We start from the raw sequence: 26836 nt of genomic DNA, 5'->3' as shown, positions 1-26836 counted from the left end.
TGTCTGTAAAGAATTCGTGTCAGTTCCAATGTATACCATTACACTTACCTAATAACACTACAGCAACACTTTATAACTGACTGCTTTATTTGTTTATCCTAATGTGAATCAGTTCTCTTTCAATGTAAATAGTAAGTAATGTAACATGAGCAGTTTGTAAATTTCTACTGTCACATGCATGTACATAGCAAAATATCTCTGAGAGTGGAAGTCTTTGGCATTGTTATGGTTGTAATGTCGCCATCCTTGCACACACAACTCCATGTGATGAAACTTCTTAGTGTGTGAATGGTGCTTTACATTGCGCGCATAAATACTCGTATGTACATAAAAAAGTGCATTGAACTGTCTTCACTGCTACAAGATCATAAGCAGTCTGCAGTGGAACATAATGGTGCAGATTCTTCATCTTTAAGTAACCGAAACATCTTCCCTTTAATAATTTGTGTACAGTAGAACCCCTCCAATCCGACCTTGGGTGGTCCGTCACTCCGGTTAGTCCGACCGTGCTCCGGCTCGGGAGCCTGTGCCGACTTGTCACTGACTGGACGCCTGTGAGGCCATTGTTGCTGTGTCTATCGCTGTGTATATTGTTATACTGTACGTTATTGTACAGTTTCATCCTTTGTTGGGATTAAAAAACTTCTTTGTTTGCTTTATTCCGTGTTCTCTACAGTACTTATTATTGTAGATTCATTGTGTGTACAGTTGTCTGTGTTTCAACATGTCTGGATTCAAAAGTAAACACGTAACTCTTTCACTAAATGAAAAATTAGCAGTGATACAAAGACTGGACAAAGACTGGACAAAGGAGAAACACTCCAAAAAATTGCAAAGGAACTGAATGTAGGTGCTACGACAATTAAGGATTGGAGGATGAATCGGAAAGACATTGAATCCTATACAGTTACGATTGATGCTGAAAACACTCTGAAGAATCGCAAAACATTAAAAAGGCCTAAACTTGAACTGCTTGATAACGCATTTGGGTGTGGTTTTGTCAAGAAAGAAGGAAAGGAACTCCAACATCCAGGCCAATTCTCGAAGAAGAAGCGATAGTTTTGCACAAAACACTGGAAGCCGAAAGTAATTTTGCTGCCAGTGAAGGCTGGATTGATCGTTGGAAAAATCGTCATGGTGTCCAATTTGTTTCTATTTGCGGTGAAAAACTGTTTGCCGATGCCGCAGCTGCTAAGGAGTTTTCTGTTAAGTTTCAAAAAATTGTAGAAGAAAATGAACTGTTACATCGACAAGACAGGGGTGAACATTAAAATGTTGCCAACAAAAACGCTCGCAGCTTCAAATGAATCCGTGGTAGGAACGAAACTTATAAAAGAATAACAGTCATTCCTTGTAGCAACGCAGATGGTATCCACAAGCTCCCCATTGGCAAATCTAAGAAGCCAAGGTCTTCAAAAATATATACTTATCTTTCTTCCGGTTTACTACCGCAATAAAAAATCTGCTTGGATGGACTGCAACCTTTTTAAATCCTGGTTTTTCTACGAGTTTGTGCCATCGGTCGACAGACTTGAAGCAAAAAAATCTGCCTGTTCGTGCTCTACTGCTGTTGGATAACGCGCCATGACATCGATCTGAGGAAGACTTGGTAAAAGGTGACATAAAAGCTCTCTTTCTGCCTCCTAATGTGACCTTGCTCATCCAACCAATGGATCAGGGCGTTATCGAATGTTAAAAAGGCGATATCGCAGAGAGTATAGCAGCTCAATCTTGGAAAAATCTGAAGGAGGTCATAACTTATTTGAGGCAATGAAATCCCTGAACATCAAAGATGCTATCTACACAATCGCTGCAGCGTGGGATGAACTGAAACCTGGCACACTGCGGAAATCGTGGCGTAAGCTTTGGCCATAAGCTATGACTGAAAATGAGTATGCCGAAGATGAGCAAAACAACGACGCACTGGAAATCTTTAAGGATCTAGAAACTCTGGAGCCGAACGTTCCTGCCAATGAAGTTGAAGATCCACAATCAACGAATGTGACAAAGACTGTGACACTCTTGAAGAGCTCAATGACAACCAGATTGTGGTCGCTGTTAGCTAGGTAACTGTGAATGAGGGCTCGGACGGCGAAGACGAGCCTCCCACCCGGATTTCACACCACGATGCAAAAAACGCTTTTGACATCGCCCTTCAATACATCGAGCAGAATCCAACTTCAACTCCAATGGACGTCTTGTGGATAAAAAATGGAGGGACACTGCAGCTAAATCTAGAGTAACATCTGCTAAGTAAAAATGTATCACTGACTTTTTTTTCAAGTAATTTGTTTTCGTTTTTACTGTAAAAAATGCATACGGTATAATCATTTCTTAGACTATACATACATTAGTTTATTTCTTTGTAAAAAATTCTTTTTTATATACAGCGCTACAAACATTTTTTGGTTTACAGTATACATCGTTTATACGCTATTAAGTACAATACAGTACTGTAATTTGTTTGTCGTTTTTCCTTTTAAAACCAATACATATTATAGTGTGTGTAGATGTTTTTTAGTTAATAGATTGTTTAACACTGTGTAAAAAACATCGTTTTATGTTACTGTAGACGTATTGTAGTTCTTAAATCGTTTAATTTTTTGTGCTAAATGTCTTTTTATATTTTTTGCAATAAATATTAGATTTTTCGGATAATCCGACCTTATTTCGTTCCGACCATGGTCCCGGTCCCGAAGGTGACGGATTAGAGGGGTTCGACTGTATATCACTTAAAATCGTTGTGAGGCGCAATTATAGTTAAAAATACATTGTCTCACATCTTCTTTTGACCACCACCCAAAAAAAAAAAAAAAGCGTCAGTTTGGAAAACAAAAGACGAAAGCTACTGTAAAACGTGAACTAGCCGTCTGAAGATGAACCTGTCGGATCTAAACCGGTAACGGCGCTGTTTAAACAAATAAATAGCATTGTAAAAAGTGGCTGGTTGCTGTAATCTACGTAAGAGTCATGCTATGTTTTATACACAGCCCCTGCTTCAAGATGTCAGTTTTTAACAAAATAATACGATCTTCAACAGAATCGTTTGTAACGCTGCTGTCTACACTCATTTCGTTGTATGAGAGCACACATACACTTTCAGTTTTCGACAATACAGATTATTAGGCTTTCATTAGTTGTAAAACATATGTAAGCAAACCAGGAAAGCATCTGAAAGAGTGTAATTTCCACCTTTTCAGTGTTGATAGTCCTAGAAGCGGGAAACCAGTCTGATTTCTTAAAAACAAATAACACTTCCTAGATACGGCACGATGAGTAGCTGCTTTTCTTCATTTCCACTTCGCTTGTTTCTCTGAACCCAGCAAGTAGTTAACTGCGTTCTTGAAAATAATTTGCCTAATATTCCAGTCACCTTTTCCTGCACTGGTTTCATTTGATACTTCTGCTGATGTTTTATTTCCGAAGCACAAGCTATCACTTTTAGTTTCAGGCACTTCTCACATAGCTGTCAGTTTGTTGTTCCGTATTCTAATTCTTCTGTGCCTTTACGAAGTTCACTAATTTGTTTACTGTCAATCTCACACCCTTCTGTAGATGCTGTCTGGTCCATTTTTCTTTTTGTTTTTGAGAGACACATCAGCCAGGTCTGAAGCGCACTCTGCATTTTCTTCCTGGCCTATTTGAAGAAACTGCATCATCTGCATTCGCATTACCACTTGGAACTGCGTCTGGACGATCAAGAACGATGTGCTCGGATTAAAATGGGTAGAACACAAGGACGTAGTCTGTTCAATCTGTACACCGAAGAAGATTCAGGAGTGGAATTAAATTTCAAGGTGAAATGAAATGAATGATGCGAGTCACTGATGACATTGCTATCCTGAGTGAAAGTGAAGAAGAATTACATGATATTCTGATTGGAATGAACAGACTAATGAGTACAGAATAAGGGTGGCGAGTAAATCAAAGAAAGACGAAAGTAATGAGAAGTATCAGAGATGAGAACAGCGAGAAACATAACATCAGGATTGATGGTCACGAAGTAGATGAAATTAAGGAATTCTACTGCTTATCAGCAAAATAGCCAATGATGGACGGAGCAAGGAGAACATCAAAAGCAGACTAGCACTGGCAAAAATGGCATTCCTGGCCAAGAGAAGTCTACCAGTATCAAACATAGAGTTTAAATCAAATAATGGAAAACCCAGGATGGAATGTAACAATATCATGAGAAGGAAAGTTGCTACTCATCATATAGCGGAGATGCTGAGTCGCAGATAGGCACAACAAGAAGACTCTCACAATTAAAGCTTTCGGCCATGGGCCTTCGTCAACAATAGGTACACATAAGCGCACACACACACACACACACACACACACACACACACACACACACACACACACGAGTGCAGCCTCAGGCAACTGGAACCACACTCAGTTGAGTTTACAGTCTTTAGATATGTGTGATTTATCGTGTAACTGAAATTCAGTGGATTCTTTTTATTGGTTATGTAGATGACTTTACACTTTTCATTATTTAAAGTCAATTGCGTAATACATACATCTTGTCTAAATAATTTTGCAATTCGTTTTAATAATCTGATGACACTAAATGACGGTAAACGACAGAATCATCTGCAAATAATCTGAGCCAGTCATACAACTGGAACGATTCTCCATAGGCAAGCAATTTAATTAGAAGTCACTTGTGAGGAACTGTGTCAAAAGCCTTCTGGGAATCTAACAAAAACGGAATCGATTTGACGTTCCCTGTCAATACCGCTTAATACTTTATGGAACGAAGAGCTAGTTGTGTTTGACAAGAACGATATTTTCTTTATCTGTGTTGGGTATTTGTCGACAGACCGTTCTCTGCCCCAGTGGCCGAGCGGTTCTAGGCGCTTCGGTTCGAATCCTGCTTTGGACATGGATGTGTGTGACGTCCTTAGGTTAGTTAGGTTTAAGTAGTTCTAAGTTCTAGGGGACTGATGACCTTAGATGTTAAGTGCTCAGAGCCAATCGAACCACTTTTCTAGACCGTTATATTCGAGGTAATTCATGATGTTCGAGCACAGTCTTGTATGCTCCAAAATCCTACTGCGGACCGACGGGTCTGTAATTCAGGGGATTCTTGGGTATTGTTGTGACCCGTGCAGCTTCCCAGTGTTTGGGTACGCATCTTTCTACGAGCGATCGGTTGTATATGACTGCTAAATATGGAGCTATTGTATCAGCATTCTCTTAAAGCAAGCTGACTGGCATATATTCTGGAACGGAAGCCTTGCCTTTATTAAGCGTTTTAAACTGCTTCGCTACACCGAAGATACCTACTTCTAAGTTACTCATGCTGGCGGTTGTTCTCGATTCGAATTCTGAAATATTTACCTCGTCTTCTTTTGTGAAGGAATTTCGGAAAACAGTGTTTAGTAACTCTGCTTTAGTGACACTACCATCAGTAACATCAGCACCGTTATCACACAGTGGTATTGTGTACTTTACATACGAGCAAAATCTCTTTGGGTTTTCTGCCAGTTATCGAGACACAATTTCGTTGTGGAAACTATTAAAAGCACCTCGCACTGAAATTCGCTCTAAATTTCGAGCTTGTGTATAACTTGGCTAGTTTATGTGTTCTCTTAAATTTGGCATGCTTCTTTCGTTGCTTCTGCAATAGTGTTCTGGCCCGCTTTTTTGTGTACCAAGGGGGATCAGTACCATCTCTTATTAATTTATTTGGTATACATGTCTCAGTTGTCGCCGATACTGTTTGTTTGAATTTAAACCACATCTGGTCTACGCTTATACAGTCCCCGGATTTTTATCTGCTTTTTTTAATAGATGAACTTTACGTTAAAGGGTGCGAATATGTTCGCAGGGAAAAATTTTTGACGATGGAGGCAGAACTAGGCTTGACGCTGCTGCTTCCCTGCGCAATCTCCTGTCAGAGTCTTTTAAAGACGAGACTACTTGCCTTTTTGTGTTCCGGCAAGATCATTTTTCATTTGGTATAGTTATTGATCTAGTTTAAAATTTTAAAATGATGTCACAGCCTACCCATTAAGAGGTATAATCTTACATTAAGGATTTGACACAGTAAGTTAAGTGACAGTTGGAAACTGTGTGTACATGTCTTGAAGAAGAACACCTGTTGGCGAGCAGATTACCCACACCATATTCCTCCAGTATTTGAGGATGAGAGCGCATAGCAAGATTCAACAAACTTTACGTATAACCTCAAACCTTTTAAAATCATGTTCTCGCCTCCACGAATTAATGAAAGTAAACATTTTTACCACTTACATTTTCTGTGCTCATGCACTAAAACTTCAGGTTGAGGAATTACTTTTAATTTATTTCTTTTTTTACTATTAACTCGATTCACAGCACGTTTTCCAGACAGTAGCCATATATACCACTGAGTATACTGCAAAATTGCACACCATTGCACGGCACACCGTTCAAGAGATACGACGCCAAAAGCAATGAGATGCGAGAAAAGCTAGCTTTCGCTTAAATCGGAGCGTAATCACCCAGACTGTATTCGTGCAGCGGTCCACTATGTGAGCACTTAGCTACTCGTACTTCCAACAAATTTTAAAAAGAATTTCGAACCTTTTTCAAACTTTTTTCTCGCATGTTTGCTTAACGTCAAATACACGCATCAGAAAAAATTTTGCGTCGCCTCGGTTCCGAGAGTTCCGGAACCTATACAGAAAACAGGAATAGAGATCAATATAAACATCATTTCCGCCCGTTTTATTGCTCATGAAAACCACACGTTGCGTGTTGTACCACCATACATTCAGAGGTGGTGGTGGTCCATATTGCTTTACACACCGGTACCTCTAATACCCACTAGCTCGTCCTCTTGCATTGATGCACGCCTGTATTCGTCGTAGCATACTATCCACATGTTCATCAAGGCACTGCTCGTGCAGATTGTCCCGCTCCTCAACGGCGATTCGGCGTAGATCCCTCAGAGTGGTTGGTGGGTCACGTCGTCCATAAACAGCCCTTTTCAGTCTATCCCAAGCATGTTCGATAGGGTTCATGTCTGGAGAACATGCTGGCCACTACAGTCGAGCAAGGTCGTCGTTCCGAAGGAAGTCATTCGCAAGATGAGCACCATGAAGAGCAATGCCTCGCCAATATGCTGCCGGTATGGTTGCACTGTCGGTAGGAGGCTGGCATTCACGTATCGTACAGCCGTTACGGCGCCTTCCATGACCACCAGCGGCGTACTTATGCCCCACTTAATGCCACTCTAAAACAACAGCGTACCTCCACGTTGCTGCACTCTCTGGACAGTGTGTCTAAGGCGTTCAGCCTGACCGGGTTGCCTCCAAACACGTCTCCGACGATTGTCTGGTTGAAGGCATATGCGAAACTTATTGACGAGAAAGTGATGCCAATCGTGAGCGGTCCATTCGGCATGTTGCTGGGCCCATGGCGTCTTGGTTGCAAGGATGGACCTCGCCAAACTGCGCATCATGCAGCCTATTGCGCACAGTTGTAACACGACGTCCTGTGGCAGCACCAAAAGCATTATTCAACATGGTGGCGTTGCTGTCAGCGTTCCTCCGAGCCATAATACGTAGGTAGCGGGTCATCCACTGAAGTAGTAGCCCTTGGGCGGCCTGAGCGAGGAAGTTCTTGTCTCTCTGTATCTCCTCCATGTCCGAACAGCGCTTTGGTTCAGTCCGAGACGCCTGGACACTTCACTTCTCGAGAAGCCTTCCTGGCACAAAGTAACATTGCGTACGCGATCGAACCGCGATATTGACCGTATAGGCATCGTTGAACTATAGACAACACGAACCGTGTACCTCCTTCCTGGTGGAATGTCTGGAACTGATCGGCTGTCGGACCCCCTCCGTCTAATAGACGCTGCTCATGCACGGTTGTTTACATCTTTGTGCGGGCTTAGTGACAGCCGGCCGGAGTGGCCGAGCGGTTCTAGGCGCTACAGTCTGGAGCCGAGCGACCGCTACGGTCGCAGGTTCGAATCCTGCCTCGGGCATGGATGTGTGTGATTTTCTTAGGTTAGTTATGTTTAATTAGTTCTAAGTTCTAGGCGACTGTTGACCTCAGAAGTTAAGTCGCATAGTGCTCAGAGCCATTTGAGCTTAGTGGCAGCTCTGAACAGTCAAAGGGACTGCGTCTGTGATGCAATATCCACAGCCAAAGTATATCTTCAGGAGTTCTGGGAATCGGGGTGATGAAAAACTTTTTTGATGTGTGTATTTAACACGTTAACTCTACTATAAAGTAATTAGACGTTTGAAACTGTTTTATACATGGGAGTACCTTGTTTAAAGAATCTGGTCTATACCAATACATAAAGGCGAAACCTTTGTTTACAAATATCTCAGACGTTCTACTCAGACTTATTTAAAATTTTACTCGATACTGTCCAAAACAATCTGACTAACGTTGGCTATATATTTTTTCAAGCGGCAAAGTACCAGGTCTGTTCAGAAAATTCCGGAACATCCGTAATATAGCGCTAAAAGTGTGTTGAAGAGAAATGCATTTGCCGTCCCTGCACACGCCAGTGTTTAAAGTGTGACTGCCGGAAGTTTTGTTCAGTGCCGTATTGAGTAGAACGTTGTGTGGCACAGTTTGCGAATTTCGAGATGGCAGACTTAGATGAGCAGCACGTCTGCGTTAAACTTTGCGTGAAACTCGAGAGAACCTTTACAGGGCCACACGAGATGGTGCAGGAAGCCTACGGTCATGAGTGCTTAAGCTGTACTCGGTGTTACGAATGGTTCACACGGTTTAAAAGCCGGACGGAAGTTAAAGATGACCCTCATTCAGGGCGCCCTTCGCCGTCTACCGAGACGATGCTCTCGTCAGGAACGTCAACAAAACTGTGCGTGCCGAGCGAAGACCGACCGTCCGAGAGATTGCAGGAGAATGTGGGTCGTGTCATGAAATCCCGACACAGCATCTTCGAGTGCATCGTGTTGCCGCCAAGTTCGTCCCACGAGACTCGTCGTGAATTCGTGCCACAGGGATGGTACTACCGGGACGTGTTGCGACGCCTCCGAGAAAATATGAGAAGGAAACGGCCTGAAATGTGGCGAGGCAATTCGTGGCTCTTGCATCACGATAGCGCAACCGCACATTCATCCGTGTCGGAGCGTGACCACTGCACAAACAACGATCTCACTGTGCTGCCTCAGCCTCCTGGCCCCTGGGGAGCTGAAAACCCAGGCGAAGATTTGCAACGATAGACGACATAAAAGAAAATTCGGAGATGGCGCTGGGAGCAATCGAGCACGAAGCGTACCTAGACTGCTTCCGGAAGTGGATACGGCGTTGCGAGCGGTGTATCAATTGTCGAGGGGAGTATGTCGAAGAATACCCTGCCCGATAAATAATAGGTAAGCATAAAAAATGTTTTGGACAAACTTCAGAATTTTTTTGAACGCACCTCGTACAAGTTCTCTGCTGAAACAGACAGCGGAAAACAATATGATGGCGTGTGATGTGAAAACGTGAAGTTTCGTTTTCTGACGTAGAGTTGGCTTTAACTACGGCAGCAGGTTATTTAAGCCGTTAGACAATTTTTTCGCGCGGGGTGACTAATGTTCTGTGGGGTGATGAAAATACACTACTGGCCATTAAAATTGCTACACCAAGAAGAAATGCAGATGATAAACGGGTATTCATTGGACAAATATATTTTACTAGAACTGACATGTGATAACATTTTCACGCAATTTGGGTGCAAAGATCCTGAGAAATCAGTACCTAGAACAACCACCTCTGGCTGTAATAACGGCCTTGATACACCTGGGCATTGAGTCAAACAGAGCTTGGATGGCGTGTACAGGTACAGCTGCCCATGCAGCTTCAACACGATACCACAGTTCATCAAGAGTAGTGACTGGCGTATTGTGACGACCATGTGGTGTCACCGCCAGACACCACACTTGCTAGGTGGTACCCTTCAAATCGGCCGCGGTCCGTTAGTATACGTCGGACCCGCGTATCGCCACTATCAGTGATTGCAGACCGAGCGCCGCCACACGGCAGGTCTAGAGAGACTTCCTAGCACTCGCCCCAGTTGTACAACCGACTTTGCTAGCGATGGTTCACTGACAAAATACGCTCTCATTTGCCGAGACGATAGTTTAGCATAGCCTTCAGCTACGTCATTTGCTACGACCTAGCAAGGCGCCATTATGAGTTGCTATTGATCTTGTAATTCATGTACCGTCAGACCGACGTTCACCATTAATGGATTAAAGTTAAGTGTTCCACCAGCTACGTCCGTTTTTCGAAAGTCTAAATTCCTTGTCCTGTTCCAGACCTCACGCCAGCCTGCGTGAGCTAAAACGCGTGCCTTTCGGCTTCCTCTAATTTTCCTGGGTTGGCTCTCCTGCCAATCCACAACATTTGGCGACGAGGCCCCCGCGTTCTTATTGATATTGCCGTGATTTACCTGTGTAATGGCTTCGCCACAATCTCCAGATGTACTGTCCGAATTTTATCGCTTACAGAATCAGCAGACGCAGGACTTACTGGATGCCCTTGGACAGCTCGTCCAGGGTCAACGAGCAATGCAAAACGATGCGGCAGCCGTCGCTCCACCGCTAACGCAGCCACAACACGCAGTTGCACCAACTTTTCGACCTTTTGATGCTGCACTGGAAAGCTGAACGGAGTGGTCACGCCAATTTAGATTCCATCTCGCCGCCTACAGAATTCAAGGTAACGAGCGGCAGCCTTTTTTATTGTCCTCCGTTGGGGTGACCACCTACCGTGTGATAGTCAAATTATTTCCCCGATGCGACTTAGCAGCTCTGTCCTACGACGAAATTTTGTCTGCATTAAATGCATATTTCAAAGAATCAGTCAATGTAGTTGCGAAAAGGTATACCTTCTTTCGTACAAAATGTACGGCAGGTCAGACTAATCGGGAGTGGGTTGCAACCTTGCAAAGCCTTACTAGGGATTGTGCTTTTGAGTGTCAATGTGGACTCCCTTATTCAGATGCTATGGTACGTGATGCAATTGCACAGAACGTTTCTGATGTTCGTATAAGGGAACAGATTTTGAAACTAGTCAATCCCTCCCATCAACAAGTGATGGACATATTGGATCGGCAGGACACACTTGACTTTGCTCAGGAATAATTTGAAACTTCACCAGCCGTGTGTCACGTTAACCGGACCGCCGGGCGAGCTGCACGGAACAGTAAACAGCCCTCGCGCCTGGCCGCGCAGCTGCCGCTAGGCTCTCAGACACGTGTGCCACGCAGGCAAGCAAATGCAGTGCTGAAATCATGCCCGCCGTGTGCTACTAGACATTAGCGTGAGAATTGCCCATCCCGCCAAGTTATTTGCTTTTTCTGTAATAAAAAAGGACATGTCCAGAGTGTTTGCCAGAAAAGGCTCAGATCGGACACTCACAACCATTCCAGGCCATTTGCTTCGCGCCGAATTCGAACCAAGGATACTCAGGCTCGTGAAACTTCGCCCATGGAAATTCGTGTAGATCATTCCACTCCGCCCAGTGCCACTCTCTCTAACAGTGACTGTGTTCGTCCCACAAATAGTGTCCATCGACATCGCCGGAAATCCCATCAAGTCGCAAGTGATTCTGTACCAGTGTCAGTTCACGTTGCACGAGGCAGTCGCTCTTGTCGTCAGCAGGACAATAAACTTTTTGTAGATTTGGACATTAACGGCAAAGTGATACCGTTCCAGCTCGATACCGGAGCTGCAGTTTCACTGATCAATCACGACACGTACGAACAGCTGGGCACACCTCCGTTGCGTGCCGCAAATGTTAAGTTACGTAGTTATTCAGGACAAGCGATCCCTGTGTTAGGACAGTGCAGCCTTCTTGCAACATACAAAGGACAAACAAAACTTGTGTCATTTTACGTCCTTCGTTCTTCTTCTGCAGTGAACTTGTTTGGTTTCGATTTATTTCAGTTGTTTAACTTGTCTATAGTCAATCAGGTCCTATCAGTGAACCAGACTGTGCCTTCAGACAGTGTTTCTCGTCTATGTGAAGAATTTGCAGACATTTTTGCACCAGGCCTTGGTTGCGCTAAGAACTATAAAGCACATTTGGAACTGAAGGTAAACGCGCAACCGAAATTTTTCAGAGTGCGCAATGTTCCCCACGCATTGCGTGATGAGGTCGCAAAAACATTACACGATTTGGAATCGCAAGGTGTAATTAAACGTGCGCAGGCTTCTCTCTGGGCACCACCCTTAGTAATTTTGCCAAAACCTTCCGGAAAATTGAGACTTTGTGTGGACTTCAAGGTAACAGTGAATCCACAACTAGTGATTGCAACTTTTCCTTTACCCCGCCTGGAAGATCTTTTTGACAAACTGTGCCCGGGTAAATATTTTTCGAATTGGACCTAGCAGATGCGTACTTGCAAATACCGGTGGACGAAGAATCCCAGCACGTTTCGGTGGTTAACACGCATCTTGGTTTGTATCGATTCAAATGACTGCCATTCAGGTGTGCATCCGCCCCTGCATTGTTTCAGCAATATCTACAAACTGTTTGTGCGTCGGTCCCTACTGCAGCAAACTATCTGGACGATATTGTGATCTCCGGAAAGACGGAAGTAGAAAATTTAGGCAATCTCAGAACATTATTTCAGGTCTTGTGACAAAATGGTCTTCGCTTGCGAGAGGACAAATGTGTGTTTTTTGCTCGGGGCTTGCCCTACCTGGGACATGTGCTCAATGCCCAAGGCATACATCCCAGTCCCGAGCACCTCCGTGCCATACAAGACTTGCCTTCGCCGCAGAATTTGAAGCAGCTACAGAGTGTGCTGGGAAAAATCAACTCTTACCATAAATATGTGCACCCCGCCTCTTCCATTTCAGCTCCGCTTCATCGCTTACGCCGTAAAGGTGTTCCGTTCGTCTGGACGACGGAATGCGAACGCGCCTTTCGCCAGTTGAAATCAGCGTTACTTTCCAATACTTGCCTTACGCCATTCAATCCCCAGAAACCCCTTTTGTTGATGGTGGATGCATCGGATTTCGAGATCGGTGCTGTGCTTGCGCACAAAGATGGATCGCAGGATCGCCATATTGCCTTTGCGCATTCATGATTTCTTGTATGGTCGTCACTTTACCATCATCACGGACCACAAACCTTTGACATCGCTTTTTCATCCGAATAAGCCTGTACCTCCACGTACAGCGCAGAAATTCATTCGCTGGTCTATTTTCCTCTCGCAGTACCGCTACGATATCTTGTATCGGTCCACTGCTAAGCACGGAAACGCCGATGCGTTGTCCCGTTTGCCTATTGCTGAGGATAGAGCATTCGATTCCTCCGAACTTGCTTGCACGTTCATTGATGCGGAAACCGATGACGTGGTCGAATCGTTTCCGATTGATTTTCGTCGTGTAGCTACAGCCACAGCTGCTGACCCTTCCTTGCTACCGTTCTGCGTTTTATTGCTACGCAATGGCCCTTGTCAAAGTTACGGATCAGGGATCCGTTGGTTCGCCGATTTTTTGCTCACAGGGAGAGACTTTTTGTTCGACGTGGTGTTTTGCTGTTGCGTTCTGATAATGATCAGTCCAGGGTCGTGGTCCCACGTTCGTTACAGTCCTCTGTCTTACAGCTTCTCCACCAAGGACATTGGGGTATAGTGAGAACGAAATAACTTGCTCACCAGCACTGTACTTGGTTCGGAATCGATGCCACGGTTACGGATATGTGCTCTTCTTGCATGGTGTGTGCCGAAAACAATCAGCACCGCCGCGGAAATTCTTTGCATGGCTAAAAGCCACTTCCCCTTGGCAACGCTTACACATCGATTTTGCTGCTCCATTCTGGAATGCTCGATGGTTGGTTGTGGTAGATTCATTCAATAGTTTTCCTTTTGTTGTCCGGATGTCTTCCACGACGTCATCTACCACCATCCAAGCATTACCTGCTATTTTTTGAATTGAAGGTCTTCCACAGACTATTGTTTCCGACAATGGCACACAATTCATGTCCGCAGAATTTCAGTCATTCTGCAAGGCCAATGCTATTCAACATCTGACGTCCGCGCCGTTTTCGCCACAGTCAAACGGTGCCGCTGAACGATTGGTCAGGACTTTCAAGTCACAGATGTTGAAGTTGAAAGAGTCGCATTCTCGGGAGGACGCGTTATTGCTCTTTTTATCCTCATATCGATCACAGCTCCGATATGGTAGCTCGCCGGCTGAGTTGCTCCACGGTCGTCATCATCGAACCTTGATGTCTTTGCTACATCCGCCGCATCAGGTTCCTGTGCAGCGACAGAGACCTGCTTTTGCTCCAGGCGACGTTGTCTACTATCGCCACTATCGAGGTTCACGGCGTTGGCTCAAAGGGTGCATTCTTCGCTGCCTCGGACGCGCTATGTATCTGGTTTTGGGGGCCTCTGGTGAGGTGCGCCGGCATCTCAACCAGCTGCGCCTCTGTCGTCGCTGGGGATCTGCCACTCCCCGTCTGCCTTCAGCGACGGTGCCGTCCGGTCAGCGCCCTGGGGACCCATCTACTGACTCGCCTCAGCCCCAGGTGTTACCGACGCTGCCTTCCATTTTGCCCCATGGCGACGCGCCGCCGCCACCTGTTCTCCCGCCGGCGACGCCCGCAGTGGATGCGTCGCTGCAACCGCCGGGCGCCTCCCTGGGTCACGCGCCGCCGAACGCTTCCCGTGACCAGTTGTCCTCCGACATGGAACTCTTGCCCGCTCCGGACCATATGTCCTTCGCCCGTCGGGTGCCCCGGCCCGATGGAGGTCGACCCTTCGGCCCCTCCTGTCTCTTTGCGGGCGCATACACCGCATGTTGGCGTGCACCCTGGAGCAGGTTTTCAGGCATTTCCTAGCTCCCCTCGGACCGAATGGCATGGTGCGGGTGCCACAGCCTCGCCTGTTGTTCGGCTCCCCACCTCGTCGCATACGTCAACATGGGGTCCTCCGCACGGCGGGTAACACAACCGTACGCCGATTTGCGGGGGAGGAATGTGGTGTCACCGCCTTCAAATCGGCCGCGGTCCGTTAGTATACGTCGGACTCGCGTGTCATCACTATCAGTGATTGCAGACCGAGCGCCGCCACACGGCAGGTCTAGAGAGACTTCCTAGCACTCGCCCCAGTTGTACAACCGACTTTGCTAGCGATGGTTCACTGACAAAATACGCTCTCATTTGCCGAGACGATAGTTTAGCATAGCCTTCAGCTACGTCATTTGCTACGACCTAGCAAGGCGCCATTATGAGTTGCTATTGATCTTGTAATTCATGTACCGTCAGACCGACGTTCACCATTAATGGATTAAAGTTAAGTATTCCACCAGCTTCGTCCGTTTTTCGAAAGTCTAAATTCCTTGTCCTGTTCCAGACCTCACGCCAGCCTGCGTGAGCTAAAACGCGTGCCTTTCGGCTTCCTCTAATTTTCCTGGGTTAGCTCTCCTGCCAATCCACAACAGACCAGACGTTTTTAATTGGTGAGAGATCTGGAGCATGTGCTGGCCAGGGTAGCAATCGAACATTTTCTGTATCCAGAAATACCCGTAAAGGACCTGCAACATGCGGTCGTGCATTATCCTGCTGAAATGTAGGGTTTCGCAGGGATCGAATGAAGGGTAGAGCCACGGGTCGTAACACATCTGAAATGTAACGTCCACTGTTCAAAGTGCCGTCAGTGTGAACAAGATGTGACGGAGACATGTAACCAATGGCACCCCATAAAATCACGCCGGGTGATACGCCAGTATGGCGATGACGAATACACGCTTCCAATGTGCGATCACCGCGATTTCGCCAAACACGGATGCGACCATCATGATGCTGTAAACAGAACCAGGATTCATCCGAAAAAATGACGTTTTGCCATTCGTGCACCCAGGTTCGTCGTTGAGTACACCATCGTAGGAGCTCCTGTCAGTGATGCAGCGTCAAGGGTAACCGTAGTCACGGTCTCCGAGCTGATAGTGCAGGCTGCTGCAAACGTCGTCGAGCTGTTCGTGCAGATGGTTGTTGTCTTGGAAATCATCTGTTGGCTCAGGGATCGAGACGTGGCAGCGCGATCCGTTACAGCCATGCGGACAAGACGCCTGTCATCTCGACTGCTAGTTATACGAGGCCGTTGGGATACAGCACGGCGTTCCGAATTACCCTCCTGAACCCACCGATTCCATATTCTGCTAACAGTCATTGGATCTCGACCAACGCGAGCAGCAATCTCGCTATACGATAAACCGCAATCACGATATACTAAATTCCGACCTTTATCAAAGTCGGAAACGCGATGGTACGCATTTCTCTTCCTTACACGAGGCATCACAACAACGTTTCACCAGGGAACGCTGGTCAACTGCTGTTTGTGTATGAGAAATCGGTTGAAAAGTTTCCTCATGTCAGCACGTTGTAGGTGTCGCCAACGGCGCCAACCTTGTGTGAATGCTCTGAAAAGCTAATCATTTGCATATCACAGCATCTTCTTCCTGTCGGTTAAATTTCGCGTCTGTAGTACGTCATGTTCGTGGTGTAGCACTTTTAATGGCAAGTAGTGTATATAAATGTGCTCTCATTGAGAAGTGAGGTGATGGACGGTTCATCATTGTATGAGTGTATGACAATAAACGCAGACCAAATGAACCCCACGCGTCAGAGTAAAGGGTGCCCAAACAGCTGTATCTGTACACAGTGTGGGTCCCCCCCCCCCTCCCAGCCGCTTGTTGGTTGCAACGCAGGCGTGTACTCTCGCTGTGTTGCTGGCCAGGGTAGTTGCTGTGCACCGCAAAGAGCGCGTTGCGTCACAGCAGCGGTGTGTGATCGTGCAGTTTTCTGCTTGAAAATCACTTCGACTACCTGTCGAAGAAATGCCAGTAGCTCGGGAACAGCAATCGGTGCCGCGTAGCAGCCACAGGATGCTTTACCCTGCAGGAAGACCAGATTGACCACGAGTTGATGCCCTCCCCCCCCCCCCCTCCCAACACAAACCGTGAAACCTCGGTTAGGACGTGCGTACCGTGCACTCTACAATAGTCAGCCCCTCAGGCGTACGCCTTAGTCACCCACGCCCACCACGGACACACGGCTCCGCCTACTCTCACCACTGAAGACGACAGATCGTCATTCCACTCTGCGTTCGAGACTCTGGTGCCCACGCTCTGTGGCGTCGCGGCGTCACCGGTAGCCCGGCTCCCAGTGCTGCGTGGTGGCGCGGCAGGTGCGACGTGTCTTCCCCGTGTGTGGAAACGTTCCAGAGGAGCGTCACACCACCAGGCGATACGTCCGTCCAGTTGCCGCAGGCTTTCAGGTCGACGCAGTTCAAAGGGCCGGAGCTGTTCCTCGGGAGTACGGAGTCGTCGGCGGGTCGTTGTTGTACCGTCGACTGTTTGTTGCAGACACTCTTCACGTCTGAACTCGGCACGCTCACTGTCTGCACAGTCGAAACAGAGGCCGTGCGCAGACGGGCCCCTCAAACCACGTCTGGTCGCCGATGACCGCGACGAATGAAACACAGACACCACAACCCCTGACTATGCACACACGAGAGCTGTTCCACAAATTCCGGAACTTTGTCCTCAAAATTTTTCCACTCTTACCTTTTGCTTACTGTGCGTGGTCTCCTTAGAAATACTCTCTTCCACAGTTGATACACCGCTCCCAACGCCATTTCCATTTGCAGAAGCAGTCTCGGTACACCTCGTGCTGGATCGCGCGAAGCGCCGTCTGCGAATTTTCGTTTGTCTCGTCTATCGTTGCAAATCTTCGTCCTTTCGACGGGGTCTTCAACTTTGGAAATAAAAAAAGTCCGCAGGCTCCTGGTCTCGAGAATACGGGGGGTGAGGCAGGAAAAAGATTTCGTTTTTTGCGCAACAGTCACGCACCAACAGGGATGAATGTGCGGGTGTGTTATTGTGATGCAAGACCCACGAATTGTCTCGCCCATTTCCGCCCGTTTCCTGGTTACATTTTCTCGCACGCGTCGCAACTCGTCCCCATAGTACCATCGATTAACAGTTTGTTCCTGTGGCACGAATTCGTGACGAACTAATCCTTTAAAGTCAAAAATATCAGCACGTATTTGACGTTTGACCTGATCTGACGAGCTTCTTTTGGCCTTGGAGAACCTTTCCCGACCCACTGTGAAGACTGAATCTCGGTCTGAGCATCATAACTGAAGGCCCACGCCTCATCACCAATTACGACTCTTTTAAGGAACATGTCGTTCTCACTTGCGCGATCCAAAAGCTCTTCACAGGTTGCGAGGCGAAGGTCTTTCTGGTCTCGATTAACGAGCCGTCGAACGAACCTGGCGGCAACACGATGAATTCCGAGATGCCGTGTCACGATTTCATAACGTGATCCAACTGAAATGGTACATTCTTCTGCAGTCTCCCGGACACAGTCTTCGACTAGCACGCAGAATTTCGTTGACTATCCTGACAAGAGCGTCGTCGGTAGACGTCGAAGGGCGTCCTAAATGAGGCTAATCTTTAACTTCAGTCCGGCCGTTTTTTAAATTCTGTGAACCATTCGTAACACCGAGTACGGCTTAAGCACTCATCACCTTAGGCTTCTTGCATGATCTGGTGTGTCTCTGTTTAGGGTTTCTCGGACGTGTTGCTGACGTAATTCATCTCGAAACACGCATATTATGCTTACAGCAGTCTACTCAATACAGCACTGAACAATAACTAACAGACATACGACGATAAAAGCTCCGGCAGTTACACATTAAACACAGGCGTGTGCAGGAATGTCAACGGCGGTCTATAACAGCATCCAGGATGACGATAACTTCGTTCAGTTCCGACAGATTTTCGGCAGATTCTCGGCAGCATCACAAATAAGTTTTATAGAGCTGTTATCGGTTCCAGTCTATATAATAACGATCTGGTGGACACTGTCGGAAGATCTGTGAGAGGGTATGCTTCCATAGGAAGACTGCAAAGCCAGACGAGGGTAGGGAAATGATGGAAGACTAATAGAGGTGAAGGGACTCGGAACTGACACACGATGACAACAAATGTAACGCACTGCGAACGAAGAGGCGAGTAGACGAATTATTGTTTCATCGGGCTGTTGCCGATAAATCAGCGTAAACGGTAACTCTCGTAATATCCCTAGAATTAATCGTTTAGGAAAAGCGGAAAACAAGGTGAGATTCATTGGGAAAATCGCTGTTATCATCAAGCCGAAGAGACCTGCTGCGCGCTGCTAGACACGAGTGTGTAACTGAGCTGCTGCTGATTGTGTAATCATTGTTACCGAACAGAATAAGTTTCTCCGTTCCCAGGTCAATGGAGCAACCGAGGTGATATCTCGAAGAGTCGTCTAGACTGATAACAGTAGCAGGCTGATGATAAGGAACGCAGACCGATACACTCAGTAACAACTACATCTCTCCCTATCCGAAAAAAAATGTCTGAGAAATTATTGCATACACAGCGTGAATCACCTAAGACTTGAACGGCAAATATTGCTAAAATGGAAACTGTACCGTTTTCACACAGTACGAAGAACGCAATTCGTTCTCGTACGCTGTCTGCGACAAGATATCCCAGTAGACGTCAACCATCTCAGCAATTATTCGTCAACGTCCTCAATCAGTTACGTGAAAGTGGTGGTGTAGCACATAGCCAACATAACAGAAGGAAACAAGTGACGACAGAAGAGGGGGAAATTAATGTTCTTGCTGCTCTTGCACTTGTACCGCACGTCAGATCCTGCGTAGTTGCATGAGGAAGTTGCATGAGTCAGGCAAGTGTCCAACGCACTCTCCATCGACCTAGGTTCCACCCCTGCCACATCGCTCTCCATCGAGAGCCACATGGAAACGATTATGAGAATCGTCTTAAGTTTTGTACGTGGGCATTACGACAGGGTATTCCAGATGTATCGTGTATTCTGTTTACCTATGAAGCCATACAGGGTGATTTTTTCTACCCTGTACAAACTTTAGGGATTGATCGATGAGAGGATACGGAACAAAAAATATCTAATGAAGTTACGCTCGGAAATGCATGGTTTCCATGCTAGAGACCATTTATTGAATCATAATTGTTACAGAGACTGCAGTCTAGTACGTGCTGTGCCATGCAACCATACTGTATGTATTGAAAATGGTTTCCTTGTGCCTCAAAACACGCGTGTACGCGCCATAGCAAGTTGTGCCACACGTTCACATCGGCCAGGCTGCATCCGAACAGCGTCAAAGGCAGCACAGAAACGCTGCTCCAGTGTCTCCACGTCTGGAATGGGCTCTGCATACACGATATTTTTGAGATGGCCCATAACCAGAAATCGCACGAGTTGAGATCCAGTGAACGAGCAGGCCATGCAACTGGACCACCTGGTCCGATCCAAGGACAAGAGAAGACACGATTGAGATGCATCTGGACGTTAACGGTGAAGCGGGCTGGGGGACCATCGTGTAGCAGCCACATAACCCTTCGAATCGTCAATGCCACTTCCTCCAGCAGGGGAGGCAAAGTCACCCGCAAGAAAAGCCCACAGTTCCGGCCTGTTAGGCGACGTGGAACGAAGACTGATCCCAAAATACAGTCGCCATTTATCCCGGGTCACACATTCCGGTTGCACTGATGATGATTCGTTGTCACCATACCACGGGTGTGCTGCATACTATCACACAGATGACTGTTATAAAAGTTGAAGATACTACTTTGCTTAAAGGTGGCCTCATCTGTGAACGGAATCGGCGACACAAATCCCGGAATCGTGGTTGCCTGGTGAAGAAACCAGTGACAAAAACGCTTCCGATGTAGTAAGTGTCGCCAATAAGCCCCGCTCACGCTGGAAGAGACAATGATAGAAACAATTGTCATGAAGGATGTTCTACACGGTCATCAGTCTTAGCCTGTACTGGCGGGCCAATTCACTGACACGGTTATTCACGTTTTCCTCCAAGTCTGGCGTCCAAACATTTCGGGCACGTCCCTCGTGATTTCCTGCTTTCTGAAACGACCCTGTCTCAGATAAATGGCGAAACTCTGTTGCAAACATTACTTTGTTTATTGTCGGCGCCTGCCTGCCGCCCTTTGCATTTGCCTCTCCGCAAGTAAACACCATGCCGCCAAGCTCTCGATCGAATGCGGAACCATTGTGTACAACGCTGCACCACATCCACTAAAAGGTGAGTCAGCAAGAGAGGTGAATCGGACCCGATATTACCAGCAACTGTGACAGGAGAGGGCGCTATGGCATGACGTATGAGGAACAGTACCACACGCTAGTAGGAAACCGTGCATTCTGTAACTGTAGCTGCATGGCACAGGGCATATTAGACCGCAGTCTCTTTGACAAAGTATGATTCAACAAATGGTCTCTACAATGGAAACCATGCATTTCTGGAGGTAATTTCATTAGACCTTATATCTTCCCTATCCTCTCAATGATCAATACCTAGAGTTTTTACGGTGGAAAAAATCACCCCGTATATACTGAGATGACGAGAAGTGATGGGATAGCGATATGCACGAGATAGTATCGTGTATACGAGGAATAAAAGGCCAGTGCTCTGGCGGTGCTGTCGTTTGTAGTCAAGTGAGTCATGTGAAGAGGATTCCTTCGTGATTGTGGCCCCACGACTGCAATTAACAGACTCTGTATGCGGAATGGTAGTCGGAGCTAGACCGTTAGTACATTCCATTTCGGAAATCATTGGAGAATTCAGTATTCCGAGATCTACAGTGTCAAGAGTGTGCCGAGAATACCAAATTTCAGGCATTACCTCTCACCACGGTCAATTAAGGGGGCCGACGGCCTTCACTTAAGGCGTTTGCGTACAGTTGTCAGTCCTGACAGACAATCAGCTATGCGTGAAAAAAACCGTAGAAATCAATGTTTGACACACGAAAAACGTTGCCGTTAGCACAGTGCGGAGAAATTCGGCATTAATGGGCTATGGCAGCAGGCGACGGACGCGAGGACCTTTGAAATAATAAACAGTTTACTTATTTTCCCCATCTGTCTCGTTTTCACTTACACATAAGAGAAAGGTGCACTGTAAGCATTATAGACAAGAAGAGAGCAGAAGATTTGCAATTGTGATGTTACAGAGAATGTTGAATATCAGCTGAATACATCGGATTATTAATTAAGACGTAGTGAACCGAAACTGAAGAAACTGCAAAAATATAGGAATTTAAGGAGATGGGACCTCGATAAACTGAAAGAACAGAGGTTATAGAGAATTTCAGAGAGAGAATTAAGGAACGATTGACAAGAACAGTGGAAAGAAATGCAGTAGAAGAAGAATGATTAGCTTTGAGAGATGAAACAGTTAAGGCAGCAGAGGATCAAGTAGATAAACAGATGAGGGCTAGTACAAATCCCTACGTAACAGAAGAAATATTGAATTTGATGAAAGGAGAAAGTTTAAAAATGCACTAAATGAAGCAGGCGAAAAGGAATAGAAACGTCTCAAAAATTAGATCGACAGGAAGTGCAAAATGGCTAAGCAGGGATGGCTAGAGGACAAAAGTAAGGATGTAGAAGCATGTATCACGAGGGGTAAGACAGGAACTGCCTACAGGAAAATTAAAGAGAACCACCTGTATGAATATCAAGTGCTCAGATGGAAAACCCGTCCTAAGCAAAGAAGGGAAAGGAGAAAGGTGGAAAGAGCATATAGAGGCTCTATACAAGGCCGATGTAATTGAGAGCAATATTGTAGAAGTAGAAGACGAAGTTGATGAAAATGAAATGGGAGATATGATACTGCGTGAAGAATTCGACAGCGCATTAAAAGACCTAAGTCGAAACAAGGCCCTGGGAGCAGACAACATTCCATTAGAACTACTGATAGCCTTGGGAGAGCCAGTCATGACGAAGCTCTTCCATCTGTTGAGCAAGATGTATGAGACAGGCGAAATACCCTCAGACTTCAAGAAATAGATAATAATTCCAGTCCCAAAGACAGCAGGTGTTGAAAGATGTGAAAATTGCCGATCTAGCAGTTTAATAAGTCATGGTTGCAAAATACTAACACGAATTCTTTACAAACGAATGGAAAAACTGGTAGAAGCCGACCTCGGGGAAGATCAATTTGGATTCCGTAGAAATATTGGAACACACGAGGCAGTACTGACCCTACGACTTATCTTAGAAGATAGGTTAAAGAAAGGCAAACCTACGTTCCTAGCATCTGTAGACTTAGAACAAGCTTTTTTCTTTTTGTAACGAAACCAGATGGCAGTTATAAGAGTCGAAGAGCATGAAAGGGAAGCAGCGGTTGAGAGGAAATGAGACAGGATGTAGCCTATCCTCGATGTTATTCAATCTATATACTGAGCAAGCAGTAAAGGAAACAAAAGAAAAATTTGGAATAGGAATTAAAATCCATGGAGAAGAAATAAAAACTTTGAGGTCTACCGACGACATTGTAATCCTGTCAGAGATAGCAAAGAACTTGGAAGAGTAGCTGAACGGAATGGAGAGTGTTTTGGAAGGAGGATATAAGATGAACATCAACAAATGCTAAACGAAGATAACGGAATGTAGTCCAATTAAGTCGGGGGATGCAGAGGGAATAAGATTAGGAAATGAGACACTCAAAGCAGTAAATGAGTTTTGCTATTTGGGGAGCAAAATAACTGATGATGGTCAAAGTAGAGAGGATATAAAATGTATACTGGCAACGGCAAGGAAAGCGTTTCTGACGGAGAGAAATTTGTTAACATCGAGTGTAGATTTTGCTGTCAAGAATTCATTTCTGAAAGTATTTGTATGGAGTGCAGCCATGTATGGAAGTGAAACATGGACGATATACAGTTTAGACAAGAATAGAAGCTTTCGAAATGTGGTGCTACAGAAGAATTCGGAAGATTAGATGGGTAGAACACGTATCTAATGAGGAGGTACTGAATAGAATTGGGGAGAAGAGGAATTTGTGGCACAATTTGACAAGAAGAAGGGATCAGTTAGTAGGACACAGTCTGAGACGTCAAGGGATCACCAATTTAGAACTGGAGGGAAGCGTGGAGGGTAAAAATCGTAGAGGGAGACCAGGAGAGACACTAAAGCAGATTCAGAAGGATGTAAGCTGCAGTAGTTATTCGGAGATGAAGAGGCTTGCACAGGATAAAGTAGCATGGAGAGCTGCATCAAACCAGCTCTGGACTGAAGACCACAACAACAATACTGAATGGAAACGACGGGAAATGATATTTGTGACACAACTTGAGTGAAATAGTGTATCGGTTGGCAGGACACGTGCAGAGTCATCAAAAGATCGTCAATTCGGTTATGAAGGTAAGTGTGGGTGATAAAATTTTCAGATAGGGACCGCAGCTTGAATGCAAGTAAGCACATCCAAATGGATGTAGGTTTCAACAGTTTTCCAGAGACGAAGCAGTTGCGCCGGTTATATTAGCGGGGAAGGCCGTATCAGGCCAGTCTTCACACGGAAACCCACATCAACAGCACACACCCTGTGTTGACCAATACTCAAACTCTTTTACCAATCTGCTGTCACAATACGAATGTTTGACCAAAACTACCGCGTTCTCCCACACGAGTGACAAGCATAGTCGTTAGCTCTTGCGGTATGATGAAGATTCTACTCACCTGTGTTCCGAACGCGTCGTTTGATCGAGGAATGTCTGGCGAAATCTCGTGTGCGGAGAGGAATATCTGCCAGTGCTTCACTCTTATCTCGTCTCATTCGTCCAAGGTTCAGTGCCATCTTATCAATCAGAACAACTCCAGAATTTCCCCGGCAATCGAGTGCTTTACAGTTCTGAGAATAGTGACTTGCGTAAGTAATTGTCCTCAGCCACTTGAAGCCTCAGGAGTTTTTGTGTTTTAGAGTAAATTGCCCCCCAGACGGTTAATATTAATGACCTTCCGCCTAGGCTACTCAATTACATTGCCAGTAATATTGTGCAACAATTCTGTGGCTCTGAATCTTGTTCAATAAAGACACTGCTGCTGTGATAATTGCTCTACATTACTGCAAGTAGAAAAAAAAGATCGATGAAAAATTAGTTCAAGGAGAGTCAAAGACCGAGAGAATTGAGATTGAACGACAATAAAAGATTATCATAACTGTTTGTGTGTTGATGGTCGAACATTACTGGAAAGGATTCCCACCATACATCGGCGTTACCATACATAGGCTTTTGCGAACCCCCCTCCCTCCTTGATAAATTTCTGAGGACCCCCATATCCCCATCATCTAAAAGCAAAATAATACAATGAGGGTCGCATCTAAACAGCGCTTTCTATTATGCTATGATACATTGCTACTGGCAGTCTTTTCGAAGACTTGAAATTCACAAATGCAGTTTCACCGTACAGTATCTTAGACTTAGTTGAGGAAACGTCTTGTGCAATAATGCGCGCTCTCCAATAAATTGTATTCGGGTAAGTACACAAATATCTACATAAACTCTTATTCTTTGCATTATTTAAATTTTTCGAAAACATCTTGCTTTTGCGCGTTACCTATATTTTTTGATCCACAAATCATACGATTAATCAATCATTCTTAACAATTCTGTTCTCGCACTTCTGCTCTGACATCACACAATACCGGCAATGATTTGTAAATTCTGATGGACTCTAATAAAATTACGTTTAAAGCATAAAATGATAGATTAACTCCCAACAAATTTCTCATCAACATCGCTTGGTTGCAGATGACAAGCTACCAGTACGAAATAATACGCAAATGATCCTGCAAAACCGTGCAAACCGAGTGTAAAGGTATTAACCAACAGAAACAAATGGTTGTTTCAACTAAATATTTCCGTAATCATGTAAACCCTTAGTAAAAATATTTACATTACAGATTAAATAAAATGATGGCACAGAGGTGCTGAAACATGTTTGGGAGTTTTGCATTACTGGCGGACCTTATATCCAACAATTCTATAAACAGTGTTCTTTTGTGTTGTTCTGAAGGCATTTTTCACGCAACAACAACAAACCTAACCGAACCTCCTTTGTATGTATAGTATGCGAGAGACTGTCAACGATATTATTGTCAGTACTGCCCACAGACGGCACAATATTACCGCGCGGTGCAGTATATTTCGACAGTTTTTGATGTTCTCAGTATCATTCCGCAACATCTCAATCTCACTCCAACGCGGTCAATATTATTGCGCTTTCAGGAAATATTGTCAATTTTATTGACTGTCTGGGGGCCGCTTCATTTAAAAGTGCTGATATGGGTTGAGATTTATTTTAACTCTGGCATAGCTACGAACTGATGTAAGCATCATTTACTTAAATTTATAGTCATTTCCAAAGCACTATATGGGGGCTTGAGCTATGTTCAGATCAATATAATGACAGCTGTTATATATTCACCAGTCCACTACTGAATATGTGGAAATTTCCTGTTTACCTACATGAGTGATGTTTAATTTGAGTTTGTGGTGAGGAACAGACGGCGGCCACGGCGACCGCCAGCGCAGAGACGAGCCAAAGACATTAGTCAGTGGTCGCACTGATTTTCGATTTATTACCGTACTCTCCCAAATTACCACTGTACGAACGGCTAAAACAGAATAAAAATTTTCGTTTTGTAAATAAAAACCGCCTTTTCTACATGCAACGTATTTTATTTGTTACAGACAGGTTTCGCCTTTCACTTTAAGGCATCGTTAGTGGAGTCTAGAATGATACAGCTGTGTTTCAATGTGCGATATTTTTAGATTACAAAACAGCTGTCGACTTGTTGCTTACGTAAATAAAGTGGTTACTTGCCCTTTTTTTCTCTCATCTGCGTTTCCTCTCCTCTCGTCACATGCTGGAGGTCGCACTCGCACTGTAACTTCACTTACGAACAGGAAGTATTTTAAAATACGGATTGTGTCTAGTGTGCCACACACTATGTTCGTCTGCATTACAAAATGGCTAA

General features: G+C 45.3%; 1 protein-coding gene across 1 annotated transcript in view; it reads right to left on the bottom strand.

Annotated features, from left to right (window-relative positions):
- Nucleotides 1-24593, bottom strand: part of LOC126203861 (aminopeptidase N-like) — a 255571-nt gene extending 230978 nt beyond the window's left edge. The window contains exon 1 of the mRNA XM_049938237.1: nucleotides 24535-24593. The gene's annotated coding sequence lies outside the window, so the exon portion shown is untranslated. The remainder of the gene's footprint in view (nucleotides 1-24534) is intronic.
- Nucleotides 24594-26836: the final 2243 nt, after the last annotated feature.

Source organism: Schistocerca nitens, chromosome 9, assembly GCF_023898315.1.
Source record: "Schistocerca nitens isolate TAMUIC-IGC-003100 chromosome 9, iqSchNite1.1, whole genome shotgun sequence".
NCBI lineage: Eukaryota > Metazoa > Arthropoda > Insecta > Orthoptera > Acrididae > Schistocerca > Schistocerca nitens.
The sequence above is the reverse complement of the archived record's forward strand: the minus strand, read 5'-3'. Positions and strand labels throughout refer to the sequence as shown.